Below are 25,294 nucleotides of genomic sequence, written 5' to 3' on the forward strand. Positions count from 1 at the left end.
AAGACTCGAGGCAGAGACCTCTTGCCAAAATCTATGTGGAAATAAGGCACAAAACACAGGCAGGTTTAGCTGTTGTCTTTGTGGGTGCTCCCAGAGCATCCATACCTCATTCAGACCCAAACGACAGCTGAGCCCCACTGAGCCTCGGTCCCATCCTCCCGGCTCACACGGGTGCTCTCAGGAATCAATCACCAGGCTGGAATTTCCTTAGGAAGTGGGTGCGCGCCTCAGAGACGCTCCAGCTGAGAGAGACGTGTTCACATCAGAGCCTTCCACCTCAGGCTCCTACGGGGCAGCTGGAATTGATGCCAGTCAAGCACTCTGCCAGGCACCAAGGACCCAGTGGAGCTGCTCAGAGGAGCTAACAGAACAACACCTTGAGGCAGGCACCACGTAAGGTCCCCAAGAGCATCCCTGCACTGAGGCTCTGCACCTCCCTTGTCATCACAGGCAAGACACTAGATTGTGTCTCATCCTTGTTAACACCTCCAGACATGACGTGACTTAAAGCCCTGGCTTGACTTCAGCCTTGCACATCACCAAACATGCATTTAAGTGTCTGGGCTCAAAAAAGAAACCATCACAAAGTTCTTTATCTCCAATTATGCACTCCTTGCTCCAGCGTGGGCCCAGGAACCATTTCAGCCTGCTGTGGAGAATGATGCTCTCCACCACCTTACAGCACCACAGAGGCTGAGGATGAGCAACCATTTCACCTGCATTCTCTGCACCAGAGCCCCATCACCTCCCACCACAGCCATGCAAGCCCCAAGCACACACCAGGGAGATATTTGCCTGGACTCTCCTCCTTCGCCCTGCCTGCAGATGCAGGAGGCTGCTCCCCAGCACAGCCCAGGCTCTGCTGTCCTCAGGGCAGCCCCTGCTGTAATTGATGCTGATCTCCATTCTGGTGTTTCAAACCCCAGTACTGCAAACCTGCACTGAGCTCATCAGCAAGTGTCACCCAACAGCAGCTCTTCAGGCTTGTTACCACCGGGAAGCAGAGCCGGGTGCCTCTGAGAGGTGACAAAGGAGCTCTGTCCCTGGGCTGCACGTCGCCGTGACACTGACAAGGCAGGAGAAAGAGAGCGGTAATGGGTTTCTCATTCTGCTCGTAGATACATTTCCCCAGCTGATTGCTTCTTATTGCCAGCCTCTTAATTCCTACCTTGGGCTGAGGCAGCTTCTCTCTCTGCCAGCGAGGACACAGACCCTGCTGCATTCTTGTCCTTGTTTGGATGCTTGTGGCCAAAAGCTGTGCTGCAGACCCCAACGTGCGGGGGTGACCTCCCCAGCTCTTCCCATTGAATTCCCAAGTGAACACCCCACAATTATTCTCTGAATCCAGAATCTTCCCACAGAACACAAATCAAACGCTTCCTGAGGATGTGCTCCGAGGAAGGCTCACCCACACGAGGGCTGCTGGTGACCCATGGTGGGCACCAACAACCTGATCACAGACGGCAGCTTTGATCTTGGATAACACGGCAATGCAGCACGAGCCACAGGTCTCACTGGCAGGGAGATGTACCACATCTTGTACCACACAGGGAACCCTGCACCATGGGAGAGAGCAGAAACCTGGCACAAGAGCTGCTGATACAAGAGTCCTATGGAACATGAATCAGTGTCAGAGCACCTTCAGATCAACGCACAAGGTCATGGCAGAGCACCTCAACATCAACGCATAAGAAACCTCAAGCACTGCTGTTCCCAAAGCTCAGACACGAAACCCAACTGCCCTGGCCATGGGGAGGGCGTGGAGGTGATGGCTGCAGCACCACAGGGTACAGAGAAGCCAGGCTCTGCCCTGGGCAGCACAAACAGGCTCTCCTCCAAGGCCAAAACATCCCTCCTAACAGCAGTCCCAAAAGAAAGCATCCTTCCATTTCTCATTCCTTAAGAGATGCTTCTGGGGCAGAGGGCTCTGGTTCCAGAGAAGCCCAGAAAGCGAAAGAGATCCAGCAGGGAACAAGGTGGCTCTGCTGTACAGCTCCACACGCACCAGTTCTGCTGCTCGGCAGCTTTCCAATATTTAAAATGTTGTTCCATTACAAAGGGAGAAAAGAACAGGGCAAGCTAGGAATTAATACATTTAAATAATTAAAGGTGATGTACATATGGGCCAACAGCAGCTCTTCACGTAGGCCACAGCAGTTTTATATCCCTCCTAGCAACGTTTTCATCCAGGAACAGTATAAAAGCCAGAGCCAGGCTGGGGCTGCGGTGCAGCAGAGCTGTCAGTGAAGCCCCGCTCCTATGCAGTGCCTTACAGAGAAGGTTTTGCACAGTATTTGTGAACAGTCACTGCCAAAGGCAGGAGAAATCATCCAGGAAGAGGGAGGAATCGGCACTTTCAAACATCATCTGAAGATGACAGAGCATGGCCATGAGCTGACATCCTACATGAACAAGCCAGGGGGAAATGACCCATCCTTGGCTCCATGTCACCCGCTGCAGGAGCTGCTCCTACCAGGTCCCCACTACCCCAGAGCTGGGGCAACATGTGGGTGAAGAATAGAGGTTAAGCAGCGTGAGCAGCAGGTCGAGGGCTTGAACCTGCCCGAGGGGAGACTGAGCTGAGCTCTGAGGCAGAAGCTCTTCCCTGTGAGGGTGCTGAGGCGCTGGCACAGGGTGCCCAGAGAAGCTGTGGCTGCCCCATCCCTGGCAGTGCTCAAGGCCAGGTTGGACACAGGGGCTTGGAGCAAGCTGCTCCAGTGGAAGGGGTCCCTGCTTGTGACAGGGGCTGGAGCTGGATGAGCTTTAAGGTCCCTTCCAACCCAACCCATTTGATTCATTTTATGATAGACATCATCCATCAGCATAAACCCACTGCGTGCCCTGCAGAGGAGTGTGGGGATGGCTGGGTGCAGCTGGGAGTTAAACACCAGGGAAACAGGAGAGGAGGCAATTTTAACTCTGATCCTTAATACTATTTGACCATTAATTTTTCCTCTTTTTTTCTTTTTGGAAGCCAGTTTAAAATATGGCCTTCAAAGCAATCTAAAGCTATTAGTAACGCAAGGTGAAAGAGAGAGTAAATTCAGGGACACAATATAAACCCAAGCAGCTGAAAGGCCTCAATTAAGCTGAAAGGAGTTATCTGGTATTTAAATAATTATTAGATTGAAGGAATAATCACAGGTCTGAGCTGATTTTTTTTCCCCCACTGTCATCCTAATGGAGGCTATAATATTATTATTCAAATGCCCATGATTCTCATTGAGGGGGGATGAAAAAAGGGCTCATTTAATCTCCATGCGACAGGGCTTCAGAAGGCCCGATTAGTCATTTCTCTTATTTCAGCTGCCACTCACTCCCAGGCACCACGGTTTGTCATTAGTGGCATTTTATGCACATACACACACATACACAAATGAAGGAAAATTAAAGCAAAACCAAAAGGAGACTCTCCTGTGGAAGATGACGGATCAAAGGGACAATTTTTGTCACCCACGTGGCAGCTGCATTTGCTTCTTGCCCTGGGGTCCTTTCTTTTGGGGTACAGTTGGTCTTGTGAGCAGTGATTTATACATAGCCTCACATCCCTCATCAATAGCCTCTGCCCTCCTGGGACACTCCATCCCCTTTGGAAGTGGTACTTCCTGCAGCCCCGAGACACAGCAAATGCATCTGCACCGACCCGAGCATCTTCGCTTCTCCCTCCCAGCATCCCAGGGCCATGTGCTTTTCCTGGGATGTCCCTGCGTTGTTCCCAGCCCAGAGGCCACCAGGGTCACCAACCACGAGACACAGTGAGGGCAGAGAAGGCAATAACATCCGCTAGGCTTGGTTTGTCCTAAGGCCACATGGGTTTGGGGATCTGCCTCACAGAATGAAGCCTCCTGAGCAATAACTGAGCTTGCAGGGAGTGGGACAACGGGCCCGGGACTGCTTCCTAACCCGGAGACAGATTCTGTCCCTGGCTCCGCAGGGCTGTGCTGGCAGCCGCAGGCAGGAACCCGCTTCCCCAGAGCTGTTTATTCACAGGGATGGTATTTCACAACCTCGCCAGCTTTCTGAGAAAGAGTTAAGAGGGCAAAATACAGCATTGTGATTATTACTTCCTCCAGGCCTGGGACAAGGAAGAGGAGGGGAAGAACAAAACCCAGCCACGAAAAGGCATTTCCCTGATAACAAACACGATTGCCTGAATTATGCACAAAATTCGTCCAGACTTCAGATATTGGTTATACAATGCATACTGGATAAGCCACCTCTCCTCCCCCTCGAGCACACACATCCCAACAGGTCTGGGGTAAAGAGAAACAGGAAATCCCTGCTGCAAGCCCCATCTTTGCAGTTTTGGAGAGCACGGTGCAGTGCTCTGACCTGACCTTCCTCCTGGCTTTGTCCCAGACAAACCTGGTTGATTCTATGATTCTATGACAGTGGTGATGAGCAAGCATAGCCACAGCTACCTGCAACCGCCAAGGATGCTGGCAGGGCAAGGAGGCATTTCTTTACCACTGACAAAGTCATCACTGGCTCCTCTGGCAAACCCAAAGCAGGACCGTAGCCATGGCTCACATCCAGCTGTGTACTGCAGCTGGAGACATTTAACCCACCAACCCCAAAAGAGCTCCCAATGAACCCAGCACACCTAGGTGGCAGAAATTAGACCCCTTTTTCTTCCCCTGTGCTGCTACTTGACACCTGCAATCTGAGAAACCACAGCTGGCAGCTATTGAGCTTCAAGTACACTGCTGCCAGAGAGCTTATAAATTACCTTGCACTGAGAGAGGTGCTGGGAAAAGAGGACTTTATTCACCATGCAGTCCCTGAAGACAGGCCCAAGGCTGCAGACAACGCCATGACCACAGCACGGAGCAGAGCAGACCCTGATTTCCCTGGATGAAGTATGATACAAAGGGAAAACACAACACTGCTTAAGTTTCATAGGTGGCTTAGTCAAGTTAGGGGAAGTCTCAGTTTCAGCCAAACCTCTGCAAACAGGCCACTGGCTTTGGAAAACATTCAGTCATAAAAGTTTGCGGGCAGGAAGCTGTGATTGTCTAATCCAGTCCCTTGCTGGAAGGACCAGCTATAATCTCCATTCAATAGGTTTCTCCCCTAAACTGTCTTTAAGGACCTCCACAAGCCCTCCAGGCAATCCAGGTCAGCATGTCCCTTCAGAAGTGTTTTTTACTAGTTTCTTACCCAAGTCCTGATGGACTGAGGTTTATCCACCCCTCTTCACTGGTGCACCTGAGCATCCTTTGATTATTCATGAACTTGATTCCCAACAAAACACAGTTTAATGGATGGTGACCTCCGGCGCAAGCAGATTAAATGATTAAGTGATTTGCCCAAGGCTGGTCAAAAGGTCCCGGTGGCAAAGGCAGGAGTTTTATCTCCTCAGCCTCAGCCCAGCCTCTCCCTGGGTGACATCCATCCGCGCTTTATTACAAGAGAACATCACAGTGCAGCACAAGGGAGGATCACAGCACGGCCACCAAACCGGAGGAGTAAAATAAGCAGCAGCTCCCTCTGGCCTCACTCCAAGTGCACCACAGGCAAGTGAAGAACCCCAGCTTCAAATTAAATGGGTCCCCAGCCACTCCATTAAGCAGAAATCCTGAAACAGAAATCCTTTGGCTGTGCCAGGCCTGTGCAGCGAGTGGTGTTCGTTATCCCCACCGCTCCCTGCGGCAGCCAGATGTATTTACACAGTAGCCACAGTGCTGTTACCTAAGTAAACCAGGAAATTGTACATTTGTTAAAATTAGGCTTGAGATGCTGAATCCCCGACTGTGCAGCTATAGATTTCACTCAGCCTGCAGTGCTGGGATGCTGAAGAGCAGGCCACTGCCTGTGTTTACTGGTTATGATGCTCCGTGCCGCTCCAGAGCGGGATTATGAGCCACAACCACCGAGTCAAGCCTACAGAACTGCAGAGCATCGTGCTGCCCATCACTGCACCTTCCCCATCACACTATGAGGGTAGGGGTGGTAACAGCATCAAACCAGGGCAGGAGCCATCAGGATGAGATGCAGAGGAACACACAAAGTGAGAGGTTCATCCCCGCTGTGTGACCAGCAGCATTGGCTCGCTGCTTCTCTCCAGATTCCAGCTGCCAGGGATGATGCATTCCCATTGCAGAAGTGGAAGAAATTACCATCCACCACGGTGCCACTGTGGGACTGCAAGGACTCAGAAAGGCAGAAAACAACTGCAAAAGCCCTTAAATTAACAACAAAACTGAAGCAGACAGGTTGATGTAGGAGAGAGCCACACAGCACTGAAGAACCCTTCAGGGACCATTAACCAGCCCTCGTCAGGCCTGTCTTAGTGGAAGCATGTGCTATGAACTGCAACCAACACCAGCATTATCAGCCACACGAAAGAAGTGCCTTTACCTCTCGAAGCCTCTTTACACAGGGTCGCCTGCCCTTTTAAGTGCATCACTGGGGTGTTTGATGCAGTTTTTGAACGTGTTTCCAAGTGCCTGAGCCCTGGGAAATGTGAAGCATCTCCATCCCTTGCGCAGTCTGCTCCACCGAGCGTGACAAGCAGCGACCACTGCAGAGCTCACAGCCACACAGACAGTGACTGCTTGCTGCAGGATTCCAGTGAGTCCCATGCATACCTGCCCATAGGGCTCCCAGCGCCAGCAGGTCCAGCCAAGGACCTGGACACATCCCCACCATCAGCTGAACACCATCTCCTCTCCTACACTGCTTAGACATCAGTGTCTGCTCAAGAAAGTGACTTCTCTTCCCACTCGTCTGCTCCATGCTCCTCTGCCCTGCTTTTCAATTTCAGACTCTGGCAGATCACTGATTAATTCAAGCCTGTTTAATAACCCTTCTGTTTAGATGAAACAAGCTGTCTTGTTTTCTTTATTTCGAACACTAACTCTCATTTCGCTGCTAAGGATCTTTCTGTCATTTACAAACTCCTCTTTCCAGCCAAGCTCATCATCGGCTGGAGAAAGCATCTGCTTACGTCCACATCTGACATCAACCAGAAGTTACAGCATGAAGCTAAGGAGGGACTGGACACCTTGATGGGTGAGAGGTCCCAGAAGCCTGAGCTCATCTTGCAGAACCATCAGCTACACAAATCCCTGTGTAGCACAGACCAGAGGGCAAACACCAGGGCCAGCTCCAGACAACAAGGGTGAGAGGAAAATGCAGCTCTGGGACTCCCAGTCTAGGAAAGACATGGACCTGCTCGAGTGATTGCAGAGGAGGCCATGAAGATGCTGCGAGGGCTGGAGCAGCTCTGCTCTGGAGCCGGGCTCAGAGAGCTGGGCTGGGGCAGCCTGGAGAAGAGAAGGCTCCTGAAGGGGAGACCTTAGAGCAGCTCCAGTGCCTAAAGGGGCTGCAGGGAACCTGGAGAGGGGCTTGGGACAAGGGCCTGTAGGGACAGGCCAAGGGGAATGGCTTGAACCTGCCCGAGGGGAGACTGAGCTGAGCTCTTAGGCAGAAGCTCTTCCCTGTGAGGGTGCTGAGGCGCTGGCACAGGGTGCCCAGAGAAGCTGTGGCTGCCCCATCCCTGGCAGTGCTCAAGGCCAGGTTGGACACAGGGGCTTGGAGCAAGCTGCTCCAGTGGAAGGGGTCCCTGCCCGTGGCAGGGGTTGGAGCTGGAGAAGCTTTAAGGTCCCTTCAACCCAAACCATTCTGGGGGTCTATAAAAGGAGACACGAGAGCTGGAACACCCAAACCCCATGCGTTCAAGGGTCACTGAGCATCTGTGTGGGAAACACGCCTCGGAGAACACAGGCTCCTGAAGCCCTGCTCTGTGCCCCCAGTGCAGCAATCGATTGGCAATGGTCACAGCAGCTGCTCCCAGCACCATAGACAGGCCCCAGTGCCGGTGGCCATCACCCCTCCTCTGGCCCCCGGCTGCACTCGCCATCACCCGCTCTCCTCACACCGCAGGGTTTGGAGGCATCGGCTTGGTCATGGTGTGACCCAGCAGAGCCTCCTCCCTCCCACCCGCTGCAACCCCCAAGTGCTGTGCACAAGGAATAACAGACACGGAGGGACCCGGCTCCCGATGGGAATGAGTTGGAGCCTCTCAGCTGTCTCCTGCCTCTTTGAATTTCAAAGCTGCACTTGTCTGTAGAGCAACTGAGTCATTTCCTTCCTATATCCAGGCTATCGGACTGGATCCAGCAGTGCCTGGAAAACAATAAATCCTTCAAGGACTTGTGAGGCCATATTTCACAGGAATGCAGCAAGCCTGCCTGCTCCGAGAGCTCCTCACACACCCTTTAATTCAACACTCCTCCGTGGAAGCCAGATCACCCTGGCCTGGGTCCCATCCCTGCTGCTCCCGCCACCCGGAGCAGCACTGGGGCACTGCACAAGCCCAAGCGTGGACCAGCACTAGTGACCCATATGGATCAGCACCTCCTCATCACCCCAACCAGTCATCACTGAGGGGCTGGTGGCTGAAGAACTGGTAATGAAACCCCCTCGATTCCCTAAAACATATGGAGGATCTAGGAAGGAGATGAGCTACAGCTGCACTTCCACTGACACAACAGGGTTGAGATGCTTTGTCAAAAGCAACTCCCAAATTCGTGTTCCCCTGCAGCTCTGCAGCAAACTGGTGCATTCCCCAGGATCATTTCAGCGCTGCTTCCATTGTCTGTTTAGATGGCAGGAGCAAAGCCCAACTGACTTACATTAAGATTCACAACACTCTTAACCAAATGACACCATGTATATGAGAAAAACTAAATGACAAGAAAATTAATAATATATCCTTCTCAGTAACAAGATGGCTAAAGCAGATAGCCTGGCAAAGTGTCATGCTGATAATGGAAACTCGCAGAGAACGTAACAGGAACTGTCGGGGATGAACGGATGAGTCAGAAGTTTGCTTTATGTCATGTCAAAATGTACACTGTTTGTGGTAAAAACCTTTCTTTCAGCCTTGGAAGGAGAAAGAAATTAAGCCAAAATGGTGCAGTTTTCAATGGGCCTTTGAAGCTCACACAGAGGACAGTGTGAAAGCAGGGCTGGTGGGGAAGGTAAGCTGCCCAAAGCCCTGTGCCAGCAGGACTCGCACCCAAGGAGAATGAACCTTTACTGACATCAAGAATGGGACTGACATTTTGGGCAAGCCTGCAAGGAAATGAATGGTTAAAAACAACCCATAATGCGGAAATCACACTGCAAAGAGACAAACTCCACGTGCAAAGTCAGGCCAATCCCACCCAACCCATCACTCCTGAGGTGACATCTCCCAGTGGCCCAGTATCCTGGGCTTCTGTTTCAGAACAAGTTAAACAACATCCTTGGAAGCCCTTCAAAGAGCCTCTGGCTTTGGTTTCTCCCCGAGAGTCTGTTCTAGCACTGCCCAACTTGTGGCCATTTCCCTGTCACAGCATTTATTTGGTGGAACCGATGGAACAGATTTGCCCCGTCACACAATTTATGCCTTGAAAAGCCAAGTTGCACAAGCACTTGTACCAGCACCTTATTATATCCCAGGGGACAAGCAAAGGGGCTCCTGCCTCTTTCTTCCAGTGAACCCTGGAGTGCTTGCCCGTGCTCCTTGGTTGCTATGAGATTTTAAAGGCAGTTGAAACTTGTTACCACCAAATGGGCTTTTAACACAATTCCTGCTCCATAAAGCTCCTTGTCTGCCCGTGGAGCCAAAGACACCACAGCCCACTGATGAGAGAAGGGCTCATCACTGCTGCTGCGATTAACTCCTTGCGAGCAGCAGAGAGAACTTCACAGCTTGGAGAAAAACAGCCTGCAGCGAACCTTTTACTGCCGCATCATCTCTCAGCCAAAGAGATCACTTACTGTGGATGTTTCTCATCCGGCCCTTCCAGCTTCATACAACACAACGGATGATGCCTCCATCATGTTAAATTGATTTGGAGATACAGGGGGGCAGACATCAAAGGTCAGAAGTTTTAGAAGCTTTAGGGCAAACACAGAAATGTTTCTGAATCCGGGGTAGACTTTGAGAAGCTCTTACTTCCAGTTTGCCAACTGGGAAGAGCTCATTTGCCCCCCCCCCCCCCCCCCCCCCCCCGGTACATAAGCAGCATCTTTGGGAAGCACTCAATACACAACAAAGTGATTTTGAAGAACCCTGAAGAAAAACCAGCCCTCTCCAGGCAGTCCTGCCTTCCTGGCTGCCCTACATCTCCCAGAGTCAGTGGCTCAATGAGAGAAGAGATTTAGGCATCTTTGTTTTCACTTGTGCCCTACCTTCAGCGCTGACACTTAATAAAAGGAAAACAGCAGAAGACATGCTTAGGGGGCAGCAGCGGAACAGGTACATTGATAAACCAGCGCTCTCTTGTGCCCACGTGGATTTTGATAAAGGAGGTGTCCATTACATCCACACAGTCACTCCTCGTCAAAGCCTGGGATAACCGGGATGCTCAGTACGCAGAATCACACACAGCATCCCTCACATCACACACAACCACCAACAGCTTACTCCAAGTCGGGGTTTGCTGCCAGGACCAAACTGTGCTCCTGTACCACAGTCAGAGCAGCAGCACCCCAACCCTGCTCAGCCCCTCTCGACACCCCAAGGGCAGGAGCTCCTCTGGTTTAGCTTCAGCGGAGATTTAAAACCCGTGAGATGACAAATCTTTAGCATAAGAATAATTCAGGCGGTTCGGAAACCTCAGGCATGCTCCTGCTTCCTCCCCACCCCACCTCTTCGCACTTCCATTAAAAATCAAAAGGAAATTCACAGGCTTTTTTTGTTTAAATAACATTACAGGCAGTGACATAAACCAGCACAGGCAGGAAATATGACCAGGAGGGCAGTGCTCCATCCTCTGCTGCTGTCACTGCCACTTTTTGGGGACTTGGCAAATGAATGAGTAAAGGAGACAGCCTGTGTGTTTTATGGAGTTGAACTGTAACATCCCTGTTAAGCAGCCAACTTACCATTTCTCTGCTCTGTGACACCAATAAATCTACCCAGCCACAGGGAACAAAGCTCTTCACATGAACTGGCTACACGTGAATCCCTCCGATTTGGCTACCTGGGCAAGCCACCAGCCTGCTGCGGTTTGCCACACTCGCTATTGCTTTTGTAAGAGCCTCCAAAAAGTGGGAAATTGCCCATTTCAGTACTATGACAGGTTTCAGCCCTGCACAACCATTCATTACAGCACCTGCTTTTCCAACAGCCAATTCCCAGAACCTCAGCTTCCCGCTCCTGGGGGCGAAAACAGCTCCTTTGGGCTATAAAGAAAACCTTGACAAGGCAAACTCTGAGAGCGCAGCAACCGGGAAGCAAAGAAAAAGAACTCAAAGCCTTGTTTTAGGTGTCGTTAATCTCAAACCCTCAAAGCTCAAACTCACTTTGTGGAAGCTCGCTCCCAGGTTAACAAACAGAAGTGGAAACAGAGAAAAGCCCCTCTACAGCTCCAGCTTTCTGCCCTTTGCTTGCTGGATGCCCTGCTTTCCCCACCGCACACGAGGGATGGCTTTGAGCTCGCTCTTACCGATGCCATGGAAGGGCTAGGGAGGAAGCCGTACGCATCAATCTCTCCGGGAGGTGCTGGTCCCCAGGCTCCCCAAGCCTGGAGGCAACACAAGGAACTGATTCCACGCTGAGTCAGGGTCTGAGGGCAGCTCCTGGCCCAGCCGCCGTGGATGCGCTTCCTTCCCGGCGCGCAGAGCAGCGAGCAGCAGCCCAGCGCTGCCCAAGAGGTTTCCTGTTTTCCCCAGTGCCGCGCGGCTTCCCGAGAGATGGGACAGGGAAAGGGGGCTCCAGAGCCTGACCCGGCTGCTGCGGGAACTAAACTGCTGGGTTTTAAACTGCCCTTAAAGCCAGCCAGGAGCTGAAAGCAAAACAAGCTGTTTCCTTTAACACTCCCTGATGTAGGCAGGCTATAGCCTCTCCATGGACTATCTCCAACCGTTCCTTCAATGGGAAAATGGAGTAAGATTCCCCTGTGCACCCCAAGGGCTTCCTATCCCCCATATCCTGGTACTCCCATGCTTGAGTTGAGGTCATGGAAGGTGGAAGCCACTGGTTCGGCCCTTCCAAGTCATCACAGAGAATCATAGAATCATAGAATCATAGAATAGTTAGGGTTGGAAAGGACCTTAAGATCATCAAGTTCCAACCCCCCTGCCATGGGCAGGGACAACTCGCTCTAAACCACCTCACCCAAGGCCTTGTCCAATCTGGCCTTGAACATTGCCAGGGATGGAGCATTCATAACCTCCCTGGACAACCCATTCCAGTGCCTCAGCACCCTAACAGGAAAGATTTCCCTCCTTATATCCAATCTAAACTTCCCCTGTTTAAGTTTGAACCCGTTACCCCTTGTCCTACCACTACAGTCCCTAATGAATAGGCCCTCCCCAGCACCCCTATAGGCCCCCTTCAGACACTGGAAGCTGCTCTGAGGTCTCCACGCAGCTTCTCTTCTCCAGGCTGAACAGCCCCAACTTTCTCAGCCTGTCTCCATACAGGAGGTGCTCCAGCCCCTGAGCATCCTCGTGGCCTCCTCTGGACTTGTTCCAACAGTTCCATGTCCTTTTTATGTTGAGGACACCAGAACTGCACACAATGCTCCAGGTGAGGTCTCACGAGAGCAGAATAAAGGGGCAGGATCGCCTCCTTGGACCTGCTGGTCACGCTCCTTTTGATGCAGCCCAGAAGCAGAGTCCGGGTCCCTGCTCAGCTCTTCCTGCCTATGCCCACTGCTCTGAACAGCCTCCTGCTCACAATTTGTGCTGGTGTAATTGTTCCCACAGAGGCTCCAGCACCCTAAACCAGCACCTCCCTTTGCTCCCACCAGCACCAGGACTGCGAGTGCAGCTATGGTACTACAAACCAGCAGGATTTGTACATTACTCTCACCGGGAGAACCCGCGCTGCTCCAACACCCACTCACCACAGCCTTGGCAGCAGCCAGGAAGCAGACTGCCCTTCCCGTCCGGCTCCGTGGTGAGGTGCTGGGACCGTGCCCCAGTGCTGAGCCCCGTCCCGGGCAGCACAGCCGGCGGCTCCGGTAATGGGCCCTGCGAGAGGAGCGGCGGCGGCGGCGGGAGGAGGCGAGGTGAGAGGTCAGGGTAATATTTACTCAGACGTCACCTTTCACTTTTACGAAGCGGGGACGTGGCGCTGGAGCAGGAAAAGGGCTGCGAGGGACGACCCTGCCTGGGAAGCTGCTGCCGCACCAAGCACAACACGTGGACGGCTCCGGAGAGCCACGAAACACAGCTCTGGGCTCTTCCCTCTATTGCTGTCATCCACCCCACTGGAGAGGCAGAGGAATGGCTGCAGTAGGCAGCAGCCAGGTGTCCTGCTCTTCAGGACATCCTCCTCCAGACTGGAGCCCATGGCACCACGGGGCCATCCCTCCGCACCATGGTATTTACGGAGCTCCCAGGAGGCAAGGCACACAGTGCGGGGAGCCAGCAGGGAAGTGCATCAGCTCGCTCCCAAACCGTCCCCAGGGGACCTCTGTTTCTTGGAAGCACCACGTCCTCTGCCAAGTGGAGAGATGGGTTCGAGCGTGCCTCCCAGCACGGAGCCAGGTCGGGTCCCCTGTCCAGCTCTTGCTGCTGCCCTGGCACAGCAGAGGCCCTGGCTTGGCAGGGCTCTCCCACGCTCACTATCACTCTGTCTTTGGAGCTGATCTGCACTTCTTTATAACGTGACTCTGATGCCTTTTATCTCCTGCTCCCACTGCAATTTTAGCCCAGGCAAAGCAGGATTAAATTTTCATAATACGATACATTTATCTTGCTTTTCATTGCCCCCCTCCCCATCACCGCCCCCCAGCTGGAATTCACCCAACCAGAAGCAGCGATTACAGTGAGAAACATGAGATGGGCTCTACCCGATAACGGAGGGGAGGGCACCTCTTTCCCAGCACCCTGTCCCTGGCAGCCCCCCACCTCGCAGCCCCATATCCAGCCTGAGGCTGACAGCATCACTCAGCCCCTCCGAAACACACAGATGGATCATAACTGGGAGGCAAACCCCAGCAGATAACGTGCAGCAGATCAGGGACATCACTGACCTGTGCTGCACATGTGTGTTTGGTAAACTTGTGCTTTCTGGTTAAGTCTTATTAGAGTCTCACCCCAATCTGAGCAGCTCCCCGTGCTCGTGCTCAGGGCACAGTGGGCACAGGAGCCACAGTTTCCTGGGTAAGGAGCAGGAATGCCCCAAAAGCACCAAAATCCTCCTGCCCCCACCCTTAAATGCAAAAGCAGGGGTCAGACCCGCAGCCCCTCCGAGGGGCTCACAGCAGCCAGAGGCTGCATCATCTCAGGGCAGCTTTGCCAGTTGCCGGGTTTATGTTCGTTTCCAGTTGGGCTCCGCCAGCCTGATCCGAAGGATCCCCTCTAGTGGGATAAGGAGGAATTTCAAGCCCACATCCCACTCCCATCTCCGGAGCTCCGCATCAGCCACCGGCCAGCGCCGCTGCCCAGGCTAAGTGGTGGGCTGCAGCTCAGGAATTCCTCATCCCGTTTGGCCAGAGCCAGTTGGAATGAAGTCAAAACCAGGCTGGAAAAGGCAGATGCCGGGAGGCAGCGCAGACAGGAAGAGAGAGGGAGACGACAGCAGACATGAAGGATAAATCCCCTTTACAGCAGCAAAGAGAGGATGACTTCCATCAGCAAAACATCTGCCTTTGGCCTTGAGGTGCCACCTAGACCTGGACCTCACCAGCAAGCCTGGGTGCTCGCTGCAGAGCACAGGCTGGAGGCGTCATGGCCACTCTGGTTGCGGTGGCACACGGGGACACAGCCAGCAGCACCCACCAGGTGCGCTCATAGCCCATCTCCATCACTAAACCCCTCAGTAAACGTGTGTACTTTCACTGCAGGAAAGAACAGGAACACAAGCCCCAAGGACGGCAACACTGCCCTCAATTCTGCTTTTGTTCCCACCTTGGTTTCCATCCCGGAGGCTCCCTCTGCACCACTTCTGCAGACAAAAGAGCTCGCGGCCTCCTCAGACCAAGCCACCTTCAAACCTCACCCAGCCAAGCCGGGCCCTTGCAAGGAAGGCGGGCACCCAACTAGCAGAGCTGGGGAGGTCACACATGGGATGCTGTTGGTGATCCGGACACAACAGATCCAGCCATGGGTGCTTGGGGCTCAGCCCCAGGGAGAGCTCAGTGGCACCTTTTCCCCCTTGGCTCCCCCTTGCCCTCCCCTTTGCTGTTGTGGCGGTGGCCTCCTAGCCAAGCTGGTTAAGAGATTAACACTCTAAAAACCACATTTACTCTAATTAGCCATGAAATCTTTGTAACTAAGTGAAAAAATGTTTCCCTTGAGGGATTTTTGTCCATTCATCACTGTTTGAATTGCCAGGGAGAGAAAGGGGGGGAGAAGAGAAAGAGGGGAGGGGGAAGAGAGGAAAAAAAGTCCCTCAGATCTAATGAATTAATAGCAGAATGCCCTGGGGGAGCCGCAGGCTCCTACCAAACACGGGCACCTCAAAGGGGGCTTTTCAGAGGCTCTCCGAGGGGATGCTTCTGGGTTATTTTGAGTTAAGAGACTGTAACACAAGGCTCTGCTCCCCCTGCAAGATGGGCAGCTTGGCCACAGCTCTGCGCTCCTCTGCCCAGGGATGGACAGACGGACACTGGGTCCGGCTCTGCATGGGGACAGGGCTCTGCCACAGCACAGCCGGTGCCCCCCAGCTTCTGTTTCACTGGGATAAACATCTTGGAGTTAGGTGGGAGGAGAGGGGGGGGAGCAGAGAATCTTGCCACAACTTAGGCCCATAAATATTTCATATCGCTGGAATAAGAACGATTATATTCCTGCCAGCACTTTTCTTGTGTATTTTAAATGTGTCACCGCCTTCTACTTTCTCCCCCGTTTGTGTTTCTTGTACCAGGCCCATGAAATAAAGATTAGCTGAATAATCAAGAGTGTTTAGAAATGTGAAGGGGCCTGTCTCAGGAGCACTGCGTGCTCAGGTTCAGCATTTCTTCACCCCCTCCCTTTTTAAGGATGCCAAACACAGATGGGGGATGCAGTTTTCACACGCTGGAGCGGGAGCGAACGCGGTGCCCGAGCGAGCGCGCAGGGACGAAGCGAGCACACACGCTTCCCCCGTCAGGAATGACAGCCTCAGCACCCGGCAGGAGAGGGGGGCACTCTCCCCACGTTGCATATGTATTGTTCAAACTGCAGAGGGGCCAATTAAACCAGCTTGATCATTGCTGTGTTCAAACAGACGCGTGGCTGCTCCCAGGACAGGGCTGAGGGAGGCAGGTGTACACGTTCCTGGTGTGGTACCACGCAGCCCGCTCCTCCCAGAGCCACCGAAACAGCCACAGCTGAACAAAAGGTGCTTCAAAGATGCAGCTCCCACAGGAACACACTGGGTTAGCACCCAATGGCAAGCACAGCTTTCCCCTTTAAGCCTTCTTGCCCTGTGAATATTTGCTTTTGCTTTCTTTCCTACTTCAGTTCTTCATATAAGCTCCTACCTTAAGTCTTCTTGCACCGTAAGTATTAGCTTTTGCTCTATTTCCTAATTCAGTTCTTCATATAAGCTCCCCCGTAAGCTTTCCTGCCCCATGAACATTACCTTTTGCTTCCTTTCCTATTCCACTTCTTCACACAAGCTGCCTACACCATGAGACAGTCTGCACCCACATCTCACCTAGCTCTTGGGCAATTATTCCAAGACATGCTCCAGACTCCCACATTCAGCTGCAACAGGAGTTCTTGGAGTAAGTTCTGGAAAGCCTTGCACAGAGGCAGTTAAAGTGGAGATCTCAGGAAGATGCTACAAAGCACAGGTTTCCCCGAGACACCACAGGGTCTGCCCAGCAAACAGCTCCAAAAGTCATTTCCATTCAGCTGCTTTGCAAGCCAATTTGTCACATACTAATGCAATTTGCTGAAGGGAGTTAAAGAGCACAGGGCAGCAGCAGACCCCTCTTGCCCACGTAGCCGCAGTCGGCCGGGATCTGTGTGTTCCCTTTTGCATCCAGCTCAGTTCCCTTCTGCTCAGAGGGAGGGGAAGCTCAGGGTTAACACCACGAACAAGACCCAGCGTGGCACGAGCATCGGGAAGCACCGTTTCTATCATCTTGGTGGATGGTGTATAGATCTTATGTAGCATCTGTTACCTGTTTCCACCACACAAACTTGTTATAAGCTGGGGAGGAGAACTCCACAACTAATTACATCAAACAACACCAGAAAGTCAATGAAGAGTAAATTGGGCTATTTTATCTTCTTGCAACAAGCACTGTGGATATGGTTAGAAGAGTTGAGGAAGATGACTGGTTTGCTAGATAAGCCATTTACCAACAGTTGTACGTTCCCGTTACCCACCACCTGCACCAAGTTTCTTAAATCAAAGCTATTTTAACTGGCTCTCTGCACCACCCCAAAATACCACTTCAAGCTTTGAGTGTCCTCGAAGTGACAACAAATGGCAAAAGGACAGCAATAAAGACCAAAAAAACATTGTGTTTTAAAGGATCCGACACTTCTGTGCTAAAGGAAAGGAGCTGAACAGCTGCTCTGAACACAGCACAGATTTCTTCCAATGCATCTGTCTTTCAGCTCTAAAGTAGGTCATTTGATTTAACTTTTAGACACCGTATCAATGAAGCCATCTGAAGAATGAGAGACAAGACCATCTCCCGAGTCAGCTGCGATCTATTAAACACATTCAAGCCACCAGCAAAGCATCAAGTGCTCAGCAAACAACAGGGAAACCCTGGCAGCAGCAGGTTTTCTCATCATGGTACTCTGCAAACTTCACATTCTTTCATCCCCAAGCCAGTCCCTTGAACTGTCGGTCACCGATGTACAGACATTTTTTCTCTACCACTTACTATTCACCTCACTTAATATTAACCTATTGACTTTCTGATACCCCTTAGAGCACAGATTAATTGAGCATCATTCACTTCACCTACGGGAAGGTGAAAGCATTGGCCACAGCTTAAAGGGAGATAAAGCCCGTAATGCCACGGAGGTCACAACGGGAGGTCACAGTGTGGCCCCTCCAGTGCTCGCACAGAGCAGCTTCAGCTCAACACACCATCCACCAGCTCCAGGGCTGGGGAAACTCACCATCACACTGAAGTAAGGATTCCCCTGAAGGGAGCAGGGTGCATTCCCTTCCCTCCCTGCATCCCCTTTCAGAAAGGGTCTTGTGAGGATTTAGGGAAGTGCTAACGGGGATTTTTTTCCCCAGCATTCCGGGTGCTTTCAGCCCCCTCCTTGCCAACAGTAACTTTTTATGGAAATGAGTTGATTCTGGTGCATTGACTGCTCCAGACCGTGACTGAGCGGTAACGAATGACAACGGAATTAACGAGCACATCCATCCCCGCTGCAGCCTGTGCCTGGCCGCAAAACGGAACCGGGGGAAGAGGGGGGTGGCTGCTGACCGGGCACGGGGAGCTCAGAGGCATTTCTGCAGCCTCCCCTCGGCAGAACCTCCCCGGGCTCACCCGGTACCGCGGCAGGGCCGGTGCCGCCGCGCACCGCCCGCGGGCTGCAGCCTCCGGTACCTCCCGCTTGGGCAGCCCCGGGGAAGAGCCCGCGGTCGGTTCAGGGATGGGGAGAGAAGAACGAGCCCCGACCTCCTCCTCCTCCCTGCGCCCTCCCGGCCGGAGCGGGAGCGGGGATGCCCGAGGGAGCCGCAGCCCCGGGGACGCTCCGTAGCCCCGGCCACTCACTCACCAGCCCTCGCAGCTCCGGTGCCGCCCGCCTCCTCGGGGTGCCGGCTCACGGCGGGGTAATCCACCCGGCTCCCGACACCATGGACATCCAGGGCCGGGTGCCCGCTACTCCACCGCCTTCCCGCAGCCGCTCAGCCTCCCCCGGCCCGGCTCGGCTCAGCTCCGCCGCCCGCTCATGCCTCCGCAACCGCTGCCCGAGCACGGCGGCGAGCCCCGGCTCCCCTCCGCCGCGCCGGCATCCGCCCGCCGCCGAGCCCGGGCGCGCTCCCCGCTCCCCGCCGCGCTCCCGCCGCCGCCGCGCCGCCCCCGCTCCACGTTTAACCCTTCCGCAGCCTCGGCGGCGGGAAAGCCCCGGGAATCGGCGGCACCGCAACGGAACAAAGCCCCGGGGCCGAGCGGGGAGCGGGGAGCGCGGCTGCCGCACGCACTCACCTCGACGGCCGCGCACCCCCGGCCGCGCTGAGCGAGTCAGCGGCTCCCGCACCTGCGCCCTCCTAAAGGCTCCCGCGCTCGGTGGGCTCCAGCCTCTCATCAGCGCGGGAGGGAGGGAGGGGAGTGGAGCTCTTCCTTCCCCCCCCCCGCAGGTTCTGGTGCGGACTCTGACCCCTAAGCGCTCCGTGCCTCAGTTTCCCCATTTATGTCAATGAGCTGACAGCTCAGCTTTGTGCCAAGAACACATCATCTACAGCAGAGCAGAAGCTGTATGTGCGCTGCAGTCTCTGAAGCCACCAACCCTCACACCTCCTGGCTTGCCAAAAGCTGTCCAAGACCAACCCCAATGGCCACAGCCAGCTGAGACAAGGAGCCCAGTGACCACCCGCTGTTGGGATCCAGAGGATCCCTCCTTGGGATGGAGCAGCTCAGCACAGAGCCCTTACCTGGCCTCACTCAAGTGTTGGAAAAATACCTGGAAGCTGTTAGGGTGCCTACAGTGAGGAGCATCTCCAAGCACCCCAGAGCCACACTGGTTACCTGCCAGGGCCTGGGAATACCAGAGAACAGATCTGCTAGGATAGTGTGGCCCCAAAATACCAACCGCACCACGGTCCAGCTAAACGTGCCCCAACACTGCGGCACAGGAGCAATTCTGAGCAGCCCAACTGGTGGAGGGAATCAATAACAAGATGGATTGCTGTCTTCCATCTCCTGTCATCAAGGATTTTTTTACTACACATTGCAATATTTGAGAGAGAAAATTATAGCCGGAATCCTGGGCCTCTGCCACAATAAACCCAACTGACTGAACTGACCCAAGCGCAGGCTGGAGAGGGGAAGACACAGCTGCTGTTAGTCCTGCTGCCTGCCTTGTGTACAGGGTTCAGAAACCTCTTGTGTGGGGTCGGGCAGGGAGTGCCTCTGCATCCCACTGTGCTCTGCACCTTGTGCTTTCCCCCTCCGGCAGGGCTGTAAACCAGTGCCTGTGCTGCCCCCTCTCCAGGGGGACCAGAGCCCGTGTCTCTCTCCCCATCCTCACCACATTCACCATCCTTCAGAACAGCATTTCTTTTCCAGTAGTGCCTGTGCCACCATCTGTGGGGCACAAGCAAAGCTCCCTCCACATCCCGCTCAAGTCACTCCCATGGAAAGGGTCCCCTCAACTTCCCTGGAAGCTCCAGAGTGGGGATTCTGCCATCCTGGGAAGACACACAGGTTGCAGCTGCTCAGCTCAGGCGAGGAAACAGAAGACACTCAGTGGATGGCAGCACTGGTTCCTTAGCAAGCTTTTCTCTTTCACTGTCTCTAATATACTAACTGTGCCGTGCATTCACAGTGAATGATACTAAACCTGATTACAACTACCATCCTTGGTTAAACGCACATCCCACTAATGCTGTTTCTCCTGTTGCAAAGTCCATACAAGGCAGTCAGAGCATCCCCACAACCATTTCTCTCCTCCTGCATCCTGCCTTCAGTTAATTAATGGTCAATTATGTTCCTGTATGAAGAGTCCAGCACAAGCTCATTACAGGACTGCTCAGCTGGGGAGCAGCCCCGAGACTTGTGGAGCAGCTCATGCACAGGGCACGTGAGCAAAGGGCTGTTCCAGCATGTGGGGAGTGAAAGAAAACAGGTGGCGACTCATCTGGGTTTGCTCAGGTGATGGATGTGCTGCTGGGCTGAGGAGGTCTCCGTGTGCTTTAAATATCAGCAAGCTCCGTGCTGAAACAGCTCCTGGAGAAACTGCAGAATCCCAGAGTGGTTTGGGTTGGAAGGGACCTTAAAGCTCCTCCAGCTCCAACCCCTGCCATGGGCGGGGACCCCTTCCACTGGAGCAGCTTGCTCCAAGCCCCTGTGTCCAACCTGGCCTTGAGCACTGCCAGGGATGGGGCAGCCACAGCTTCTCTGGGCACCCTGTGCCAGCGCCTCAGCACCCTCACAGGGAGATACATTTTTCCTAATACTAAATCTAAGTACTCAATCCCCTTCTGTGGATATTTGCAGTCCCTTTTCCTGGAAAGAGGATAGGCATAATCCTGGAATCGAAGTCTGAAGCCGTAACAGAAGAACAAACCCACCACTAGTTCAATCAAATACACACGGTGACAAATGCATAGAGATGCACGTACACGTAAGTGCAATCCTATGCCCACAAAGGTCCATGCAACCTCTGCACACATGCATATTTATGCACAAAACCACAAACTAAACCAGGAGTGCAAATATCAGTCCATGTCTGACAGCCCCTGTATGCATCCAAGCCAGGGCAGCAAGGGCGTTGGGATGCACAACTGGGATCTACCTGGGTTCTTTGGCAATGGGGTCACCAACACACACACACACACACCCATGGCTTTGCCAGACAGAGCTCTGAGCTTCACCATGGAGCAAACCAGGAGCTCAACAACTGCTGGCCAAGCAGGGAAGATGGGCTCTAAAGCCTCTTCAACCTCTCGGCACGCAACTTCTCACCCCCATGTCCTCTGCCGCTGACTCTTTGCCGAGCGCTCCTGTTCCACAGGGCAGGATCTGGACTGCAGATGACAAAGCAGTCTTTAAGCAGCTGCTGAAGCAAAGCACCGGTGAAAGATCGCTCTCTGTTTCTAGCCTGTGTATGCACAATTTCTCTCTGTCCTCATCTTTGATAAACGCCCTTGCTTCAGAGCGCAGGGGTCATGAATCTGCCTGAGCTGCGAGAAGCAACGAGCCTTTCTATCCTCCCAGCATCAGCCCTTCAGATTCGCTCCAAGTTCTGGACAACCCGGCTTCATACACTGCCTCTGGCACTTCTCTTGGTGCCCGCGGATGCAGCAAGACCCAACATCAGTACCTGCTCTGCATTTGCTATTCCCAGGGTGATAGAATAGATTCTGCTCTTCCCTACTTTCTGAAGTGGGAAAATATCCTGGGTTTTTCTTCTCTGTGCCCATTTAGGACAAGCCACTGAGTTGAGGAAAGCCCATCCCTGGCCTCTGCTCTCCCGTTAGGACTGGCTTAGAGCAGCAGCTGAGCTGAGCGAGGGGAAGAGCTCCATCTATAGGCACCATCCATAGGGACCGCGCAGCATCACTCCAGAGCGCAGGTGCCAGCGGCTGACAGCTTCTAGCTCCTCGCATCATATCTATCCATGCAATATGCAGCAGAGCTAATAATTATTCAGCACTAATCACCACAATAGAAGAATCACAGGCGGTTATTTAGAAATGATTGTTTCCACTCAGTTATTACCTATGACAGTGAAAGGAAATATCAAATAGTCAAACCCACATGGATATGGGAAGCTGAGTGAAAGATCAATGGGAATTTACCCAGCACTTTCTCCTATTCTTCCTCTTCAGAGGAACCTTGTCAAGTCATTTGCTTCTTCTATTGTTCATAACACCTTCTTCAAAAATGAGAAGGATTTTCCTTTTCCTCTCCCCTCCTCAGGTTTTCCCACAAATGGGAGCTTCGGTTCCTGCCTCTGGATCCCCTGGTTTGAACTGAGCTGAAATGAACTCACAAACATTTCTTCTTCCTAGAGCAAACTCTGTTTTCATTAAGTGCAAGGGCAGGAGAACAGAAAGTCCCCGAATCCCGAGTTCCAGAGCATCTTGTTACTGTCAAAACCACAACTGCCGACAGTGCCTGTGCCCAGGTTGTGTCAGAAATTCAAGGTGCAGACAATATGCCATTTTTAATTGTCTTCCTACAGCTGAGAACTGCCTCAGCTGAAATCGAGGGCATCATACAGGGGAGAGCACAAAAGTCACCCAGCAAAGATACTAGCAATAGTGATTTATACAAACCCAACAGATCACAACATGAAAACGTTGCCCACATTGGCCTACAGGAGGAAAGCAAGTGGACTGCTTTTTCCTCACCCTTCCTTTGGCTCCACAGTGTGACCACCCAGGGTCTACACACAACATAGCTCCCATCTCTCTTTAAAGATAAATATCCTGCTGTATCCCTGTGTTCCACATCTCCCTTTGAATGTGCTGCCAGAAACGGAGAGGTTTTCTATCTCAGTCATTAGATAACCAAATTGTCCAAACCAGGGCTGTCTGAAGAGGTTGTCAACGATTTGTGGCACTCTGGTCTCGCTCTGCAACACAGCTGCTTTCAAAAGCACCACCAAAGTGATCTGCAAGCCCCTCACCATCACACAGATAAACAGAGGAGCTGGAAAACCCACTGGATGCCTGGGAATGGGGAGCAGGAATCCCCCCCTGAGACAGGACATGGGACTGGGCATCCATCCATCACTTGTGGGATCGATACCTGCCCCAGCTGCTGACCCATGATCCAGATGTGGCCCCTCCAGCTGCCAAGTGATGCTCGAGGCTGGGATGTGCTTTGCTGGAGCATGGCAGGGCTGTGTGAGGCCAGGCTGCACCTCCACCTCCAGACATGACTGCACGGGGTGAGCGATTGCAGCCCATTGAGCCAATTATCGACCCTCTAACGAAGGAGGCTCCGCACAGCCTTTGACATGAAACAGAAGACCAGCACTATGCCGGCCTGTCACGTCGAGAATTTACAGCTTAATGATTTCCTAAGGGCCAAATCCTGTTCTGACATGCTTTGCCATCGATCAGAGGCACGTTCTGCAGCAAGGAAGTGACAATTCCCTGCTCATGGGGTCACTTCAGAGCTGCTCACCAGCACCAGCCTGGTCTGTCTCCAACTTGCTGGTGTTCAGCGGCTGAAGCAGACGCAGCACGAGAGACCCTGGGTTTTATTGTCACTGGTTCATCTGCCTTATTAATTATTCACTAATGACACAGTTACAAACAAACCCACTGTGCCTGAGGCAGCTTCTGATGATTACCTGCCTGGTTTTGTTCTGGTATCAGGGGAAAAGCTCCTTACAGCCTGAATCCCAGATACACACAGGCATCACCGCTGTTATTCCCAAGATGTTGACGACCAACACAGTTCTGTTGCCCACCATCTCCATCCCAGGCCACTGATGCTGCTTTCAACATTCCCAGCACTAGGAGATCTGCAGAAATCCTTAAAAACTGCAGGTTTTCCAAGATTTTGCCTCTAAATAGCTCCATCTGAATTCCCTCAGGACCTGCTGAAGTTTGTCTGCAGGGTTCCCACCTCCCCAGTGCAGGAAAGGGGTGTTTTGGGGGAGAAGCATCTCCACAACTTAGTCACTCTCCCTGTGAAGCCTAAAAGGTGGTCGCTGTGATTAACATGCTGCTTTAGCAATAACTCTCCAAAGCATGCTCACTGCAGCATGCTCATTGGAAATCTTTAGTTCCTTCATCATAACAAAATGAGTATTTCAGGCTTCCCGTCCTAATGAACATAAACCATGGAGCCTACCGTCAAACACGCTGTGGCTCTGCCTTTTATTCTACGGTAATCTTTGTGATTTTCCTGAAGGCAACGTGTATTACTGACAATGCCAAACTCACTTAAATGCAAACCCACATGCTTTTAAACCCTATTTTCATCTCTTTTTCCCCACTTGTCTGAGGAGACTGAGATTTTCCCCCTGCATAACGGGTGGGATGGGGGTGGAACTGGAAATCCTTTGATTTGTGGGTCTGAGAGTGTTAATCTGCTGCTGCAGAAGCTGCTATTTGTGAGTGAGGAGTGTGGAGCTTGAAGCCTGCTTATCGATTCAGAGCCTTTTCAGTGCTGCTTAGGAGTTCTTTCAGGACAGGGAGGGAGATGTTCACACTCAAATGCAAACCCAGAAGTTTATAGAAACTCCTCTGCAGGGAGTTCAGCCCAAGTCAGAGAAAGGCAGAACAGGTACACACATTCCTTTTAAACACTCACTGTCCATCTTGCTACAGTCACGATGAATACAGACTGCCAAAGGGGAAAACCAACTACAAAAGACAACCTCAAGAGCACCAACCTCTTCATTTACCTCATTAAGGTAATAGAGGTGGCCTAATTCAGCAGGACACCTTGCCGTCTCATCACCTTCTCCAGAATCTCCTTCTAGCTCTCTCTGTGCACATGTGCCCACGTGCATCACGCAGGGCTGCGTGAAGAAATCCCAGTTTCATACCTCCAGGGAGATGTTCTGCTGGAGAGCAGGCACCAGGGCTTCCCTCTCCTGCCTTCCCCATCACACCGCCTCTGCAGAGCAGTCTGCCCTCACTCACAAAAGATGTATCATACAGCATGATTTATTTCACGTGTGATTACTGCAGAAAGGTCTTTGGTTTAATTGATGTATTGGATCATGTATGATAAGTGTATCCAGGGAG

General features: G+C 52.7%; 1 protein-coding gene across 1 annotated transcript in view; it reads right to left on the bottom strand.

Moving 5' to 3' along the window:
* The window catches only part of PLXNA2 (plexin A2), a 153,508-nt gene extending 134,634 nt beyond the window's left edge, over positions 1-18,874 (bottom strand). Inside the window, exon 1 of the mRNA XM_061362876.1 lies at positions 18,637-18,874. The gene's annotated coding sequence lies outside the window, so the exon portion shown is untranslated. The remainder of the gene's footprint in view (positions 1-18,636) is intronic.
* Positions 18,875-25,294: the final 6,420 nt, after the last annotated feature.

Source organism: Neopsephotus bourkii, unplaced genomic scaffold, assembly GCF_033783945.1.
Source record: "Neopsephotus bourkii isolate Nb327-2 ecotype Australia unplaced genomic scaffold, CSIRO-AGI_Nbou_v1 NB_1139, whole genome shotgun sequence".
Taxonomy (NCBI): domain Eukaryota; kingdom Metazoa; phylum Chordata; class Aves; order Psittaciformes; family Psittacidae; genus Neopsephotus; species Neopsephotus bourkii.